This window comes from Thermobia domestica, chromosome 6, assembly GCF_964235325.1.
Source record: "Thermobia domestica chromosome 6, izTheDome1.hap1.1, whole genome shotgun sequence".
Taxonomy (NCBI): Eukaryota; Metazoa; Arthropoda; class Insecta; order Zygentoma; family Lepismatidae; genus Thermobia; species Thermobia domestica.
In genome coordinates, this window is record NC_137459.1 from 110988605 (window position 1) to 111007535 (window position 18931).

Consider the following 18931-nt stretch of genomic DNA (forward strand, 5'->3'; position numbering starts at 1 on the left):
GAAGCAAGGAATCACAATATATACGAAAAACTGAATGTCTCACAAGCTCGTGAAATTAGAATCATAGAACTCAGTAGACAAACTCCTCATTAAAATAAGGTAATATATCCTAGATTTTTTTTGTTTTAAGTAGAGGGTATTTTCTATGCGTATAGAAGGGAATGCATATATATATATATATATATATATATATATATATATATATATATATATATAGGGTGGGTGGGTGTGGGTGTTACATGTCCCAGCATAAATCTGAAGCACCTGGAAAAATGTCAACCAAATTTGGCAGCACTTGAAAACAAAAATGGGATAGAGCATACGTAGCATTCCTAGGCAGAAGGAAAGGGTTAAATTTAAAATTAACAACAAACAATGATATTATTGTCAAATTCATAGTTGTCGGGGGTTGCAGAAATGAATAGTGGTGCTCTCGATGCCGTTTGAGTTCTACTTCAGCTTCCAGTGGAAGGAAACACCCCTAGTACTCCTTGAAGTGGAGATGAGAAGGGACAACATATAAAATAATCGAAAAGGACAAATGTTATTCCCAGATCCATAGTTTCTGAAATCACCAAGCTGATTGTTTACAGTCTAGATGACTTGAAGCCCAAGTTCAGGCAAGAATGTGTATGTCAATTGTCCCAGAATCTTCGTTATTTTATTTGTGCATTCACCTGCGCCTCTTGCAGGGGGATGGTGAATACGTCTCCCAATAATTTTGTGTGGAAGACAAAACGGATTAAGGCTGAAAGTACTTATAAGGAAATATATATATATATATATATATATATATATATATATATATATATATATATATATATATATATATATAAAGTGTTTTTGTTGTAGTATTACATTCTGTATAATCTTGTATCAAAATTGTTTTGTGACTGCCATGGTTTGGTAGAAGCTAAACAAGATAAATAGAGAAATACTACAGTTTATAAAAAAGTATTAAAGCCTGAACTTGATGAATCAAGACGAATATATTGAACGCTAATGGTTATAATTAACGTAAAAGTTACCAGATCACAATGTTATGTTGATTGGAGTGAAATCCCTTAAGGAATGTTGTCATGAAACTTGTTGCAGAGTTAAAGCTTTATTATATAAAAAATATGAAAAAAGTGAAATTTATTATATATATATATATATATATATATATATATATATATATATATATATATATATATATATATATATATATATATGAGAATTATAGAGTTATAGTGCTACAACCGCATTTAGAAGCACGCCATAGAAATTCACTGGATCTCACCCAAAGCTGGATGTATGTCTTTGGAGATCATGTTTTTCAGAGTCAGCTAGTGATCAGGCGCCGTTGCACCATGTCCCACATGCTATATAAAGGTTAAGTTCGGAAACCTAATACCAGGTTATCCTTGCGGTATGGATACACATGATACACGGATGGGATTTTAATTCCCATATTGTGTCCAGATTAGATCAGATGACAGGATTGGCACCACAAATACACGACGTGCTCATACTTCCCTGAAGGAAGACCATATATGAGCGGGATATGTAGATTATCCCCTGTCTGTTACCTGGAATGACTGGACGTGAAGATCGGCTCCTATATGACGAATGAAAACACGTTGGATTTTCCCTTTCGCCTGCAAGTTAACATACGCAAAGATTCCCATCATGTAAACCATCTATGGACCACTAGCGTAATTATACGTATGCAGAAATTCAACGGAACGACTATCCAACCTTCTGCTACCTCAGCATATATATACATTTGAAGACAGTTAGTTGTACGTACAATAGACTTTCGCTAGCGTCGTCCTGAGAATAGTCCACGCCTAATTGCACTTGTCTTGCTGGCCGACAACCTTTATATTACTAGCAGCATACTCATTACAGACATTATGATCAGTCTGCCTTTAAGGCGGCTGATGAGCTGGTATCTTCAAACTAAGATCAGCATGCTCTCTACAGACACATTCTGTGGTGTGTGTTTCATTCGAATCGGAAGATGTACCATATACTGATAGATTTGAAATGATTTAACAGCAGTGTCTTGGTTTCATGTCACATGCAAAGAAAATTCAACTTTATTTATGAAAGATGTCACATGGACGAAGAAGTAAGGATGTTGAACAGTCATGATTTGGAAGGAGGAATAGCACAAACTTGCAATCAGATTTCATCGAATAAAGTAGGTGAAAACTTTTCAGACAAAGAGAAGGACGTATATACAGTATTCGTTGAATTAGAAAAGACATTTAACTACATGAAATGGTAATCTTAAAATATGCTTGGGGTGAAATTAAAGTTCAGACTTGAAATAAATTTTCATATAAACAAAACAAAAAAAAATACAATAAGTTATATAGGATAGTCAAGTTGGAAGAGGTCCTCGACATTTTTTTTTTTTTTTGTATTTTAATGAAGTTATTTACTATCAATAAGATTTGATCAGCACACAAACGATAAAATCACAAACTATAAGAACTACTATCCATTTCATAAAGATAGGCCCCTGACTTGGCGGTGCTGCCGTGACGTCCAGTCAAAACTTATATTACATTGTCGTACCTCGTTGGAATTGTTGGAATGTTGTCTTTTCAATACTTAAGACATACAAATTTTCTTTGTACTGTGTAGTGAGAAAAAAAATAGAAATTAATGAAAAAGTGCGTATTTTTTCGTACTTTTTTGGTAAATCAATGTTTATAGGACTATATCTCGGAAAGGAGATAATATAAAATAATTTCCTGTACACCATATGTAGATGCATATGTTACCTGTAAGTTCTGAAAATTTCATTACTGAACACGTAGTAGTTTTCTTGTTATTCAGTAAAAAGTGAGACATCATTATCTCTGAATTGCTGCGGTGTATTAGCAATCTTAAAAAACTTTTAGAAAGATCTTAAAGTAGCTTTTTCAACCAAACTGTTTTGACTTGTTTTAAAAGATAAACAATCACAAATATGACATTATGATTTTCTCAGCTTTGCGCCCTTCGCTATCGCAGTTTATACGGAGTGCTACGTTGCCACATTTTCCTGGCGCGTATACACTCTCAGACAGACGGGTATTTAAACTTGTCACGCACACTGTCCGGCACTATTTAGATATATTTTTAAAATTTTATGTCTCCACAGATTTTAAACCAATTTCTTAGAAATTAACAGGATATACAGAAAATGTGCCAAATGTTCAAAATTAGAAAAGCGAACTCTTATTTTGTTTGGAAACAAATACAAGCATAAACTTTATTATATGATACAACCTTAGTTGATATGTAATATTGAGTTTACACTTCACAGAAGATCTGTTCCACCACTTGACAGACATACTAATAGCTCTTGCGTAGTTGATTTGTAAAAATCGCGTAAAGCTGGCTTCCGTGCAAGGCTTATGTGAATAATTAGTGTAAAAAGTTCCTGGTTTTTAATTAAAGTAACACGCTTTCATTTAGAAAACAAAGATTTTTGTTTTAGTATTTTTTCTTTTTCTCAATCTGCTGTTTTGCGTATTGATTCATAACTTTTACTACTATTCCTGGGAGAGCTCATGTAGTTTGGATTTCACGTTAATCAGTAGGTCGACGTCTCATATAGCCTCACTGCTGAACAGGACGTTCAACTCAAAATCAATTCAACTTTTTTTTACTATAAAACTTCATCGGTAAAAACAGCTGAAACACTTTATATGCGGAATACTCTGTAGATAACCCAGCATTTTGATCAATACCCGGGATACCACTAAACAGGGGTTTTGCATTTACTTGAATTTTATCGCTCCAAGCTACATCAGAATCTGTCTTTGAATAGGAACGACACGTTTTTTTCTCTCTTTCCCGGCGCAGCCGCAGGTTCACTTGAAACAGAGTTACTATCTTGTTCACTCCCGAATACGCCACTGAGCACAGAATAATCAATGTCATTACTATTCATTACTAACTCATAACCGTCTGAGTCGGAGTCATTCATCAGTTCTGCAATTTCATTATCGCTAAAAATTTTGCCTCTTCTTTTTGTAATACCATCGCTCGTAAAGGAATATCCATATATATATATATATATATATATATATATATATATATATATATATATATATATATATATATAATCAAAAACCACGACATATACTAAGGAAAATATAAATGCCCATTCGTCCGTCTCATTGCAATGAACCCATATGGTGTGAGTGCATGTCTAAGTTTTTGACGCCTACGAACCGAAGGGAAGTGTTGAAGGCGTAATCAGTGCAACGTGATTAGACGCAAATACAGCCCTCGTCACCTACACATTGCATAGTTTTCTTTCGTTGAAAGAAAACAAAGGACCCATTCTGTGTTATTGTATACATTCGGCAGGGGAATTGATCGCAGAACTTGGGTGAACACGTGATTGCCAAGGATACATTTCTTTTTAACCTTTAACATGTTCGTAAGCTGGAAAGTGTGTATACTGATAGATCTTGAGGTAAAAATGGAGCCATTGTTAATAAGTGTACAGGAAGATAACAGGAGCAGCGATGAGTCAACAAACCCATTACGAAAGTGAATGAAGTAAATAGATTAAGAGATGAGTTTTTGGATGTTTTACTTCAACGTTTTATTTCGATTAAATTGAGATGTGTAATGCATTATTATTATTTTTATGATGTTGTGAAAGGTTATAATAAATACTTTTTCCTATTACATTCTTATGAAGTAAGCTTCGCGCTACAAGCTTCCTGAACGCGACAACACTGCACGACAGCGTTGCCGCACTTCCACTTACTGTATGCTGTTTCTTAATATAAGCGCGGGGAATTTAAAGATTGGGCTGCAACATGGCTCACCGCTTAACGCAGAGAACATGTTGAAGTAAAAGAATTTTTTAAAAAAATAAATACTCTACAACTAAACCCTTTTTTGTTAATAGTTCCAAATATTTGGAACACTAGACTTCCAAATTTTCGAGCAGTGTTTTGTACGTTTCTCTAACTACCATGGTAAAGGAGATCAGAGCGTCGTACGTTTGTTTTAATTACACAAAAAGTATCAAGTGATGAAAATTGAAATTCTCACAACTTACAGTTAATGGATGCATCTACATATTGTACACAGGAAATTATTTCACGTGATCTCTTTTCTGAGATATAGTACTATAAACATTGATCTACCAAAAAAGTACGAAAAAATACGCACTTTTTCATTAATTTCTATTTTTTTCTCACTACATAGTACAAAGAAAATTTTTATGTCTTAAGTATTGAAAAGACAACATTTCAGGAATTCCAACGAGGTACGACAATGCAATATAAGTTTTGACTGAACGTGACGGCAGCACCACGAAGTCAGGGGCCTATCTTTATGAAATGGATAGTAGTATTTTTTCTAGACGATATAGGTGTAGTTGCAGAATCTGAATATAAATTTAACCTGCTCTCTGAAAAGATTATTAAAATAAAATAAAACTGTGGAAGTAATTCGAGATTAGATAATTATGTGAAAAATAAAAAAAAATGATGGCGGGATGACTGTTGAAGAAGTTTCAGAGAATAGAGCATAATAATAGCTAGTTCTCAATACTTAGGTAGCATAGGGTTTTCATAAAGTATGGACGGATTTAATTCGCTTATAATTTACATAAAAATGCTCATATTGAAATCAAATAAAGTGCAAACGAAAGCGGAAGGATTAAATTTTTACCTGTAATCTTCACCAGCTCAGTTCATTCACCGCCACACCTATAACTGGGCTCCATTTACGTCCACACATTCGCGTAGGCGGCGCTGGAATCCACTCACAGCGTTCCGCCGTTTTTGATCCGAAATGCCAGCCACAGACGCCCTGATTTTGTCCTTTAAGTTCTCCAAACCACTTGGCTTCTTTGCATAAACTTCCGTTTTCACATGACCCCAAAGCCAGAAGTCGGAGGGGGTAAGGTCGGATGATCTTGGCAGCCAAGCGGTCGGGCCACCGCGGCCAATCCATCGGTTAGGGAATTTCTCGTCAATGAACTGTCTCACCTTGATTGCATAATGAGGGGGTGCCCCGTCCTGTTGGAACACGACGTCGTTCTGGATTCCACGTGCCTCCAGTTCCGGAATGAGGTATTTCTGCAACATATCCAGGTACGAATCTCCATTCACGGTCTCCTCTTCAAAAAATAACGGTCCAATCAGATGATCATAGGACACAGCGCACCAAACGTTCACTTTAGGGCTATCTCTCTCATGTATCTCAAATTCCTTTGGGTTTTCCGTGCCCCAAACGCGACAGTTGTGTCGGTTAACCTTTCCGGAGACATGGAAGGTTGCCTAATCTGAGAACATGATGGCTGAAAGGAGAACGTCGCCATGTTCCAACTGCTTGAGCATGGCGTCACAGAAGTTGAACCGGCTGTCCAAATCTTCATCATGCAGATCCTGGACTATCTTGATTTTGTAACCTTTGGCCTTGATCGTCTTCTTGGCTATCTTAAACACGGTTGTCTGTGGAATTCCGAGTTCCATGGACCGTCTAGAAATCGACTTCTGTGGGCTGTTGATGATGCTTTCCCTTACCCTGGTCACTGTTGCAGGCGATGTTGGCGGCCTTCCACTTCGAGGACGGTCCAGGACGCTTCCTGTCTCCAAGAACTTAGCATGCCACTTTCGGATTGCACTCTCAGTCGGTGCCGGCTTTTTGAACTCTTTGGTGAACTTTCGACACACCAGAATTGGTGATTTTAGCTCTGCGTACCACAGAACACATTAAGCTTTATCTTTCACCATCTTTGATACGGTAAAAAAAAAAATAGTCTTCTCAGAGGAGTTTTTCATTCATTTATTTCTTTAAAAGACACAAACACCAATACAGCTTACAACTTACTTTTAACAGTCAACATTGAAACAACAATGAAAACAACAATGGATGGAATTTGGTAAGAAACTGACCCTTGCCCTCCCTCTCCCTCTCTCAACGTGTTCAGAGTTGCCGCTTATCTAACAGTATTGCCAACTAAAAATGTAATCCTTCCGCTACCGTTTGCACTTTATTTGATTTCATTACGAGCATTTTTATGAAAATTATAAGCAAATTAAATCCGTCCAGACTTTATGAAAACACTGTATTGTTAACAAAAGTGTGAAATGTAAACGATAAATGAAAAGTAACGTGAAAAATGGCGAACCTCTATTTTCACAAGTCAGAGGTGCCAATGCATTTACTTGAAAGGGCAACACCCGAGGCATTGCTCTCCGCTATTCATTTACTTATTTCACTCATTTCGTTATTTTCAAATATTTTGCATAATCCTTAGTATCCTCGTGCGAAGAACGGGCATTTCGTATATATGCACATGACAATATGATTATTTAAGCTTAAGTTGATAATATATCATTTATGATAAGCGGCTAGTTTACGCAATATACTACGCCATCAACAAATTGTGTTATTCAATCTGTAATTTTAAAGCCGAGATGTATGATGATTTACAAAATTGCAGCAAACAATTTATATTTTAATTGTTATTCGTTTTTAATAGCGTTATTAGGAGCTGCATTTCTTTGTTGGCACTCCGTTCAATGCTAAAGCAACACGCTGTAATGTTGCATACAATCTAAAGATGAAGAATTGCAAACTGCTTGTCTAGAGCTATCAAAGTCATTTATCTGGCACGATGTAACAGTTGAGTTCGTGATAGATCTTTCAGATAAATCTACAGCAACGTCTGCGTAACCACTAAACAGTGTTTACATTTTTCGTCACCCTCATCTTACAAGACAGGAACATATTTATTGGGCCCCAAGAGTTTTCACGCAAATATTTCCACTCAACATTAAAAAAAAGAAAGAGAACTACAAATAACAATAAACATAATACATGTGGTAAAATTATTATTAATATCGACCTATGAGAAGTTTCATGGAATATGTAATATCTGAATTTTCGTTTTAAATTACAAAATTTTATATATATATATATATATATATATATATATATATATATATATATATATATATATATATATATATATTGTAATTATCTGTATCAATCACTTTGTTTTCGTAAATTATCGGCTGCGAAACTCAAAGAGATTCTAAGTCCCTCTGGAGAACATGGACATTTTAATTGGCTTCAATACTGGTATGTACATCTGTGTCGAGTTTAGTAGAAATCTGACAGTAACACGAACGAGTCGTGTAAGTTTAAATAAATGGAAAAAAATCAAGTAGTAGAACGATCACTTCTGGTACGAATACACCTGATTCAACCCCACCTACGTATATTTATTGTGGTGGAGAGCATTGTGTTATTATTTTTCTACGGGTTGCCAGTTTATTACCACCTTCTTATACCACTAATTGCATCCCAATAATTCTCTTTTAATAACCATCCATCTCCTTTAGTCCAAGGTAGAAAAAATATCAGAAAATTACGGTAAAGTTTTATCAGGCCTGTTGACTCCAAATAAAACTACGGAACGCAACAAAAGCCTCAAATAATAAGAGCTGAGTTTGAGTGGTACAGTCATATATATTTTTCCTGATCTTCACTATGAATTCAAAATAAGAGAGTAAAGAAGAGGTGCTCTTTTTTTTTTTTTTTCCTGACAAGAAAGCTAGGCGTTCAACTCCGCTGATAAGACACCTCCAGTGGCCACGTGAAATCAAGTTACAGCTTCAGCAGAAAGCTCCAATCCATCCTCATGAAAGCTAGTTTGACGACAGGACCCTTAAGATTATATTGTAAGTTGAATTTACATCTGCAAGTGTCCTCCGCAAAAATATTATCACCTATTTGGAATTGCATTACATGAATGTGTACGCACAACAACCTTTCTAATAATGAAAGTGTTAATGTATATTAAATGCACCATTCAAGAATATTATCAAGTAGTGAAAACCTCAAATTTGCAACATAAATGCAGAGGACAGCTACCAGTATTAAGGTGATTATCTGTAACCGGAATTCTCATCCAGAAGGGTTGCCCAGTCTCTTGGTATACAGTCTAGAATTGCTTTCGTCCATCCATCATAATTTCTTCTTGCAATATGTTCAGCATTTTTTCCAGCGCATGTTAAAAAGTATTTCGTTAGTACCAGTCACTAGTTGCAAAATAATTCATTTCTATATTTGGGCTACAAATAGTTCAAATCCGCTACTTTTGGAGCATAGACACGCTACTTTTTGAACTTCGGATCCGAATCAATGATTTAAATCAACACACTGAGAGGACCCCCATTTTGTCTAGCGGCTAGCACGCTTGACTTCGGTTCGCGTGGTCCAGAGTTTGATTTCCGGTGGGGGTACATTTGAAGGACCGAAGTGGTTTGGATTCCAGCATAATCAGTAGCCTCGCGTCTCCTTCATCCACCCTAGCGTAAGTGTGGGACGTTAAACTAAATCATATCAAACCAAAAATCAACAAAATGTGTTTTACTAACTGTAAGTCCTTGAATAATTGCATATAGCTATATGGTGCGGATAGAGTTTGAGGTGGTCGGTGGTCCAACTAAAACAAGTGGAATGCAATTAGGGTGTAATTAGAACTTTTAATTAAGCACGGTTTTAATTTAAAGTGTACAAAAGGCTTAAGGCTTAGGGGGAACAACTAGTGTTACTGAAAAGTTATCAGTTATATTTAATGTGAGTTACAATTTCCATTTGCGTGTATTGCTGGAACGAATCCTTTTACATTAACACTATAAGTAGCCCAAAGACTGTGAAGAAGGTCGTCTTTTGAAAGCATTGTTGCACCATAAAACCAAATACGAGTAGTTTTAAAATATTTTGCAGTTTAGCTACGTTATTTGTACTATATTTAGAATAATATTTAGCGATTTATTAAAGTTGGCAACACTGCCTAAAGTAATGAAACTGCAACTTGTTGTAATTTAAAAAAATGTTGTAATATTAAGAAAAATAAAAGCAACAATCATTATAAAAATTTAACACAATACGTCATTTTAAACAGTATAATAATCACTACCCATGTGTTTGGTATCTCTGAAACGGTTTGAAATAACAATTGTTGTAAACTGCATTATGATCATTTAAGTTTTTTCGAAGCATCTACATGAGACGTGATATGTCAGCACGATTTCGAAATAAATTCTTTAGTAAAAGTTAAATTTCCATTTCTTGTAACTTTGTTTCTTCATTCGATCATAGTAAAATGCAATTAATGTGCATTGCACCGTCCACGTTATTTGAGTTATTAGAGATCTCCAAAATTTTGATGATAGTGATACTGTATTGTTCTTTGTTACACTGAATAGTGTATGTGGTATTGTGGTTTTATTTAATATCTGAATATATTGCATATTTTACGTAGTGCAATTTGAGAAAATACAACTTTATGTTGCGTTTGTAACGTTGCTTGTTTATCTAGTGTTATTGCAGAGTATCTAGAATAATTTCAACTTCAACATTTTACAAAATTTCAGCATTATATATATATAGGGTTTTCAAAACAACACCGACAACGTTAGGGAGGCGATTCCTGACACCAAGATAAGACAAAAAATATAGACCAACCTGGGTGCGCAAATGCTTCCTTTCGGAGTTATAGGCTCCCGAAAACATGAAAAAATGAATTTTAAAGGCCCATAGCTCCAAAACTATGAGACCTGCGGTAGTCGGGTCAAGACTTCACTTAGAAACTAGTACATGCCCTATCCAAATATCTAAGTTTCAGAATCCTGTGGTACTTCCACAACAATTTTTATAGAGGTATTTGGAGAGTACTTCAAATTATATGCCCGTAGCCAAACTCCTTCTATAAAAAAAACAAATGCTTCGTGAGTATCTTAGGTGTCTGATAGATAGATAGAGATAGAGAAAGAGAGAGAGAGAAAGAGAGAGAGAGAGATAAGGTTATAGATCAGCAGAAGATTTTGTTTCGGGAGAGGGTTGAGGAACGGGTAAAAATATCTGTGTTGTACGTGAAATGCGAAAAAATGATGATAAATTTATTTCGGGAGCCGGTTGAGCCCTATATCCACCCCAAAATGCGCCACTGTACGTCAGTCAACCATTCCCATATTATCTAACACAGCAACGAAACAAATTTTGAGTAATGGAAATTTTAATAGCTATCAATATTCGAGACAAGACCGTGACTTTCTGAGTCTTGAATATTGATAGGTATTCGAAGTCTTGTCTGAGTCCCTTCTCGGTTTATAGAGGTATGTCTCGGTCTCGGTATATAAAATCCCGTCTCGGTCTCAGTCTCGTCTCGGCATATAGAAGTCCGTCTTTGTCTCGGTTTCGGTCTCATCTCGGTATATAAAATTCCGTCTCGGTCTCAGTCTCGTCTCGGTATATAGAAGTCCGTCTCGGTCTCGGTCTCGTCTCATAATTTGTGACGAAACCAAGACTAGTTTCGTTCTCAGTAACATCCCAATGAAACACTTTTCTGTACAAGTGACTGCTACTGTAATGAATAAAAATAAGGTGAAATTCAAGTATAAAACCCATTTGCATTGCGAAATGTGATTGAATAGGAAAAAAGATCAACTGAAGTGAGAAGCAAAGGTTTGAATAATACATTTTTGGAACTTGCAAACATTTTGTTCGCCCCTTCGCCCCTGATAATTTAACGCAATGTGTGCAAGATGTTTGGGAGGTATTTGCATCAGTATGTACCGAGGATCGCAACTGAGATTATCGCTGAAAGTTATTCGCAATGTAAATGTAGACAACATTTCTGTGAATCTCATATTCTATCAAATGCAAGAAGACATAGAAGAGAAATAATCGAACAAATATCGTGCAGACGTCTGTTGAACAAAACCAAAGTTCGTACACATTGTTCGACAAATTTGTTTCGCATTTTAGTTGATTAATTTTTGCATCAAATCATTGCCTGCAATCAAAATGGAAGGTACCATTTAACAAGAACTTTACATGCTTTATCCCATTACAGAGACATCTATTTCTTAAACAAACACATCTCAGATATTTTTGTTTCGTAGATACAATTTGCGAAAACTAAGGTTCTTATTTGCAATTTCACTGTTCCTTCCAGCTTCACCCACTTACGGAGGGAGGCTGGAGCGATAATGTTCTAGGAATTAGATTTCCTCCTTTCTATTATGGCACTTTCAGTCTAATCATATTTTCCTCTGTTGCAACGTCCTCAAGACGTTGAATGATAAATATCCTCTGTGATTTCCTATTCAAATTTTTGTTCTGGCGTTTTCATATTAGCGGTACTGAACGTTTAATCTGATACACGTACCATGTTTTGTGGTCATTTTGAAAACGATGACCCATATGAACAATCTTTTGCCACAACGCTTTTTACGTTTTTAAGATCTATCAAACGAGGTATCTCGCCGCATGTTTCCATTTAAAATTTTAAAGTTGGGCCCTGGACCTCCATGAAGTGCGGCCCTGGGTGTCACCTCGATAACACCATTCGATTTGCTTCATGATGTTTAATATTTGAGTTTTTTTTTTTGGTTCATTTATGTTCAACCGTTTCCATCTTAGTGGTACTAGACATTTTGTATGATACAGGCTACATATCTTGGCGGCTAATTTGAACACGGTGACCGATATGAAAAAAATATTTTGCCACAACGCTCTTTTAGTTTTCAAATATATATCGAATGAGGTATCACTTGCCCCTTGTTTATATTTAAAATTTTAAAGTTAAGCCCCGGGTCCTTATGAAGAGAGGTTCTGAGTATCATTACATCACTATTCGATTTACCTCATGGTATTTCCTATTTGAGTATTTTTTGGTTCATTTATGTTCAACCGTTTTTGAGATATTTCCGTAGAAAGATTAATATGGGGCATCCTGTATATATATATATATATATATATATATATATATATATATATATATATATATATATATATATAGATATAGATATATAGATAGATAGATAGATAGATAGATAGATAGATAGATAGATAGATTGATAGATAGATAGATATTGCCTCCCTAAAGTTCCTAGAGTTGCTTACAAGACAATACACTATCTCTTGAAATACGTTGTGAACGTTATTTCTCGTCTCTGAAAGTTTTTTTTTTGTTTGTTTGTTTGCAGAGCTATGTCTCATCTTATGTCACATCATAAAAGATATATTGTCTCGACTCATGGGCAACTTTGATTCATGCTTTTCCTCGTGTCCTCTTGTTAATAACTTTTGGGCAAACATACAGATTATCCCGTTTCTTTTCACTTTCTTCATCCCAATATTTCGTTCATTATCATCATCAGCATATATCTTCCTTAGCTTATGTGCATAACGTGGTACGTTAAATATATATATATATATATATATATATATATATATATATATATATATATATATATTTGTTGTTTAGCCTCCCAGAACAAAATAATAGACCTATGTAAATGAAATTGCTGATAAGCTGTAACGAATTCAATTATACATACAGGAAAGAAAACAAAACCGAATTCAGTAACAATCAATTTTTACAAAAGTAATTTCTGCTGGATAGTTGGATTGCGGTTTAGCTTCCCTTTCAGCAGCAAGGCTATATGAAAGGTTGACCTACAACTTATCGTGGAATTTGAGCCACATAAGGTTCCACCACGAATTGAACTCGGATCTCCACACAAAAGGCGCATGTGCTAACCTTATATTATATCCAGGAGGGCGTCCATACTTTTGCTGGTGTTGAGACTATTGTATCATATCGTTTACATTTGACTCACAGTTTCAAATATGTAGTCTTAAAAACTAATCTACAGTATTTTCATTTGAGAGTTGGAAGATAAAGAATAACTAAAATAGTTATAAACAGTTTCCTTCAAATATTTGTACAAATAATCCGCCTAAGTACATTTTCTCTTTCATTTTCATACTTTTTGTGCTTTTGTATATCATATTCTTCTTAGCGAACAATTCTACTAAACTATATTGTGTACACAAACTCTTTAGTAATTTCTTTCTTAATTGAATATTCGAAGACAATTGCATAATTGTTTGTTTGGTGTGCAATATGGAAATACGAAAGAAGATTTCATTGTTTCATATTCGAAGATGAAATCTAATTGCTAATATATTTGCTGAAGACACTTGAGAAAATTGTAGGGGGGTTGGCTAAGGCTTTCGTCACGCAGAACATCGAACACGAAACATTGTTCTTAGAAGGGAAGACTCGTGACCCGCAGTGTTTACTTACCATCTTCTGCCACTTCCTCCGCATTAAGGTAAAAGTAGACCTATAACCAAAGCGTGGAAGACAGACGGTATTGGAAGAAGACACGCAACACACTGTCCTTACTTAGCACATATTCAAATTTGATTAGTGAAATGTTCTTGTTAGCATTGCCTTCTCGGTCTCGTATTAAGCTTAACACATTTGATGAAAGTGTGCGTAGAAGTGGGATGCAACTCTGTTACGACCGGAAATGATACATACGGCTGTCCTTGGAGCAAGGAAGGTTGCTATTATTGTTATTTGTAATTATTTTTTTTAATAGCATGTGTCACTGGTTCGAATTTTGGGCAACGGAATGCATCACATATTGTCGGATACAATCAGGAAGATCCTCACCTCCCTGACCTATTTTTTCCAGACTTTGAAACGCCCGACTGTTGGGAATACAATGAACAAGGCTTCTACAGAAGGGGAAATGCATTAGTATTATCTTCTACTGAAAAACGAAAATCCAGAAACAACTCAGACAGAAGTTACAAGATATCACATGTATGAGATATTTACCTAACCTGCTATCTTTTGTCGCTAGATATAATGTACCCTCTTTTAAAATTTTAGTTCTAATATAATTTGTTGTTGATGAGATGATTTTAGGTAAATAATGAATGCAATTCATTAGTAAGCTTACGACATATCGTTTCTCATTAGGATCATCAACAGTTGTCTAACCCTTTGTTCAGCGTTAACTAAAGACTAATTTTCGTAACTAACTTGATATCTGTTTAGACTATATCCTCCGGCTTCGAAATGTGGTTTTAACCCTTTAATTGTCAAGCATTGATAGCATTACCATTAAAATATTTAGTTCGTTTTTATTGCTGAACTCTGTCTTCCTGATCATCATTTCGCATTTTTAAAAATATGTTTGTACTTTGGTTAAAAAATCAAGGGTGTTTATTTCACAGCAACATTGTCATAAAATAAGTTATATGTGTAGCTACTGAGCAGCGTTGCCCTAATATGGTAAAATATCATAAGAGTACTCTCAGTAATTAGCACCAGTTTCATTGAAATATTTTCCTACAGAGCAAGAAACCATAAATAAAAAAAAAATCGGAACGTAGGAGATAAAGCTTCTACAATACTAAATTCGACTGTCCTCTGTTTACGAAGGTTATAAGTATCTAAAGAAGCGACCAGCAAATCACGTATATGAATATTGTGTGAAAGCAATAATGCCAATTAAATGGTCACTGAATTTACAATTCGTGCGGATAATGCAATAGAATGTGATGTTGGTTGAGAGCAACAGTGTCAAATAAAGGGTTAAGGTTGAAGAAATAGCTATAATTCTCAAAATTGTCATTTGAAGAAATACTATACTAAAACATTTTCTGACATTATCGTGTCACTTTCTCTGTACACCAGACGCTATTGTTAGGACTGCCTTTTTGTTAGTTCATACATTATGAACTTGAAATAATACGAACATTATGTATTATGACGAAAGTTTAAAAAAAAAAAAAAAAACAGTGTTCAAATACTCGGCCCACGAGAAAAGTAGGATTATAACAAGGCTAATAAAAGCCTTCATCTTTGGAAGTGATGGAAAAAATGTTTCTATTCCTGGAACATGTATCCGTAATGAACAGTATATGCGAGACAGGTGCTCTTGGTCACTATGCATACATAAGTATTATAAATCAACGGTCAAATAATGCATTAGTCAAAGTCACTAATATATGCGCACATGAATTTGACGAAGCCAACGTTCCCCCTGCCTTGGAGCGCACTCACTGGAAACAAGTGAACTATAGTCCACAAACAGATCGCGTTGAAGGGGAATCGAAGGCCGGGGTTCAGAGAACCAATCACTTTGCTGTGATTCGCATTTCTTTTCTGAGTGATGCCATGGTCGTATCAGGCTATTGTCACATCCGGTGTTTTGTGCTAGCAGTGTGGGAAAAGGTCATTGGTGAACCCCTGTGATCTACAGAGCATGACTCAAACAAAATCAGTCTTTTCGTGGTGTAAAATGTATGCTTCATACGCAGGAGCAATATTCAAGTCCAGTGACTGATTAGAAAAGAATTCGAGCAGAGTAAATCAAATGTCGTTACAACCAGAAACATCACGAAATTCAGCCATGCATTTCTTCTATGCAGGAAACTGTAGCTCAGCGATACATTATCTTCAATGATACAAAACGGTAATGAAAATAGCTTTACAATACGTAACAAAAGGTTTTACGATGATTTTTTTTCTACAATACTAAGCTCAACAAATAAATCTTATAGTATGCTGTATTTCTTTCTTTGAAATTTTGAAGCTGTTATGTGTGCAGCTCGTAGTTTTGCTAGTAATGACTTACAGCAAAACATTTGGATACAAACCTATTTATTTCGGATTTGTTTTTCATATGTATTAAAACATTTTAAAGTAATATTTCTTCCAATTATAGTGCAACTCACATAATTATCGTGTTCCTAGTTTTACAACTTTTGTGTGTGTGTGTGTGTGTGTTCATGTTAGCAAATTAGTTCTTACTCCAGATTCACCTATTTTCCATCTTGTATTATACAAGAAATCAATAGAACTTTGAGGAATATAATAATTATAATTCATTTACTTTCCTTTATGAAGGTATATACATTTCAATAGGCGTTTGTTTCGTCAAAACACATTGCACGATCTCAAAAAAAAAAAAAAAACTCCATATTCTCATATTGCCATTAGACATTAACAGTATATTTTGCAATATAACTTTCTTCAGATAGTTTACTGAATAATTTAACGCAGATCTGTATATAAAAGGTGTAGGATATGTGCCTGCCTACATAAGTGTGGTTTGTGTGAAATCTTCGATGGGGATTTCTTCGAATTACCTCACTATACTCAAAAATAGAGATAGTTAACTGAAGGATAAAAATCGAACACTACTCTACTGAAATGGAAATAAAAACCCCAAAAATCGATAGTGCCTTTAAGGTTTTTGTTGATATAAAAATTTCCTCAACAAATAGGTAATTAATAGGCTTCTAATATTTCATCCATCTGTTCCTTAAAGGAGAAGAAATTTACTGATTGTAATGACTTTACTGACAAGTTTCCAAAAACGGTTCGGGCGGCATTGTTTATATTTCTTACTTACAAATACTTCGTAAATACTCAAATTCTTGAGCAATGTGCTTTGGAAAATCCAGAAGTTTTTTTTTATGTAGTTCTTATTTTCCTTTTCACTTCTAATTTTTATTTATTTATTTTTTTAACGAGTGAGTTCTTTAAATACGGACAAACTTCTCGAAAATGGTTTGAACTTTGATTTTCATATTTAGTGGATATTAATTAACTTTCTCGCAATTTAATATATGCAATTTGTATTCAGAAAATCCAGAAGAAGTAATGTTAATTGAAGGATGAGTTTTATTCCAAGAATTTTCCGTGAATTTTATGCATATTCCATGAATAAATATTCTATTGGCAATTCAATAGAATGGACCAAGTAATCTTTCATTGGAAAGTACCAGAGAAGTAGCTAAAAGACAGAAATGAATCTTAGTTAGATTTTTTTTTTCTAAAACGGCACTAGCAATTTTGTTTGCATATCATAAATGACTCATTAGCAGCCACAAAATTAGCATAATGATCTTATGCCATATCGTTATAGAAATCGTATAGTTTACCTGTGAAGGAGATGGTTGGTTATCCACACAATTCTTTTCAAAGCTACTATATGGCAAGTTTGTTTATAACGCATACATAAATAATTCATTAACCCTATAATACTGCAAGATTCGAACTTCTATAATGTTGCTGGTTGTAAACATATGTCAGATAACAGCCACGAAGGAGACGTTGTCAACCATGGCAAGCGACCTAAATTCAAGTAGACAGCAACATTTATGGACAAAAGGAGATGGAACACCCCAGAAGGCTTCAATCTCCACCGAATGATCATCCGCCACTCTCCAACAAGCCTGATCATTGAGAGCAACTTATCCCCCTTTCTAAGGCGCCTGGTCATTGAGAGGGCTCTTACCTATACCTTGACAAGTGCCTTGATTCCTGCCGCCCTAAGACGCATGGTCATTGGACTCCTACTAATTCACCACAAATCACCAAGTTATTTAGAGGAACTTATATTACATATGTGATACTTATTACTACTGTATACAAGAGGAAACTTTTATAACAAAAAAGTGATTAGAAAGTCTGAACTCTCGTGTACTATCTTTCAGCTCTACGCTAAAAGACAGAATCTTTACAATATGAATGATTCTCTTTGTGATGACATTCGGGAAAGGGTAGTTTCATGATGGTGGGAGAATTTTGAGAATTTTCTCAAGAAAAGCATTAAACACTTATTATTATTATTATTATTATTATTATTATTATTATTATTATTATTATTATTATTATTATTATTATTATTATTATTTATTATTATTATTATTATTATTATTATTATTATTATTATTATTATTATTATTATTATTGTAATGTATGTATTTCGAATAGAGATATTTTATTAAACGTTACCTAATAGGATGTAATTAATTTCTTTAGCACAATTATACTTAATTAATTTTTGTTTTTCAATTTCAGAAAAGTAGTTCAACAGTGAAATACGTTCTGTCCTCAAAAAGAGCACTAATGATTTGCTTCATATTTTATAACTACCCTCCAAATTGATATGATTCATCTAACTAGAAGTATTATAAACAAACGTAGCTTCTGGTAATAGTGTGAATTTTTCAGATGTACTACTCGAAAAAGGCTATAGTAAATTGATGTGTATTTCTTTATATATAGTTCCCCAATTTAGAC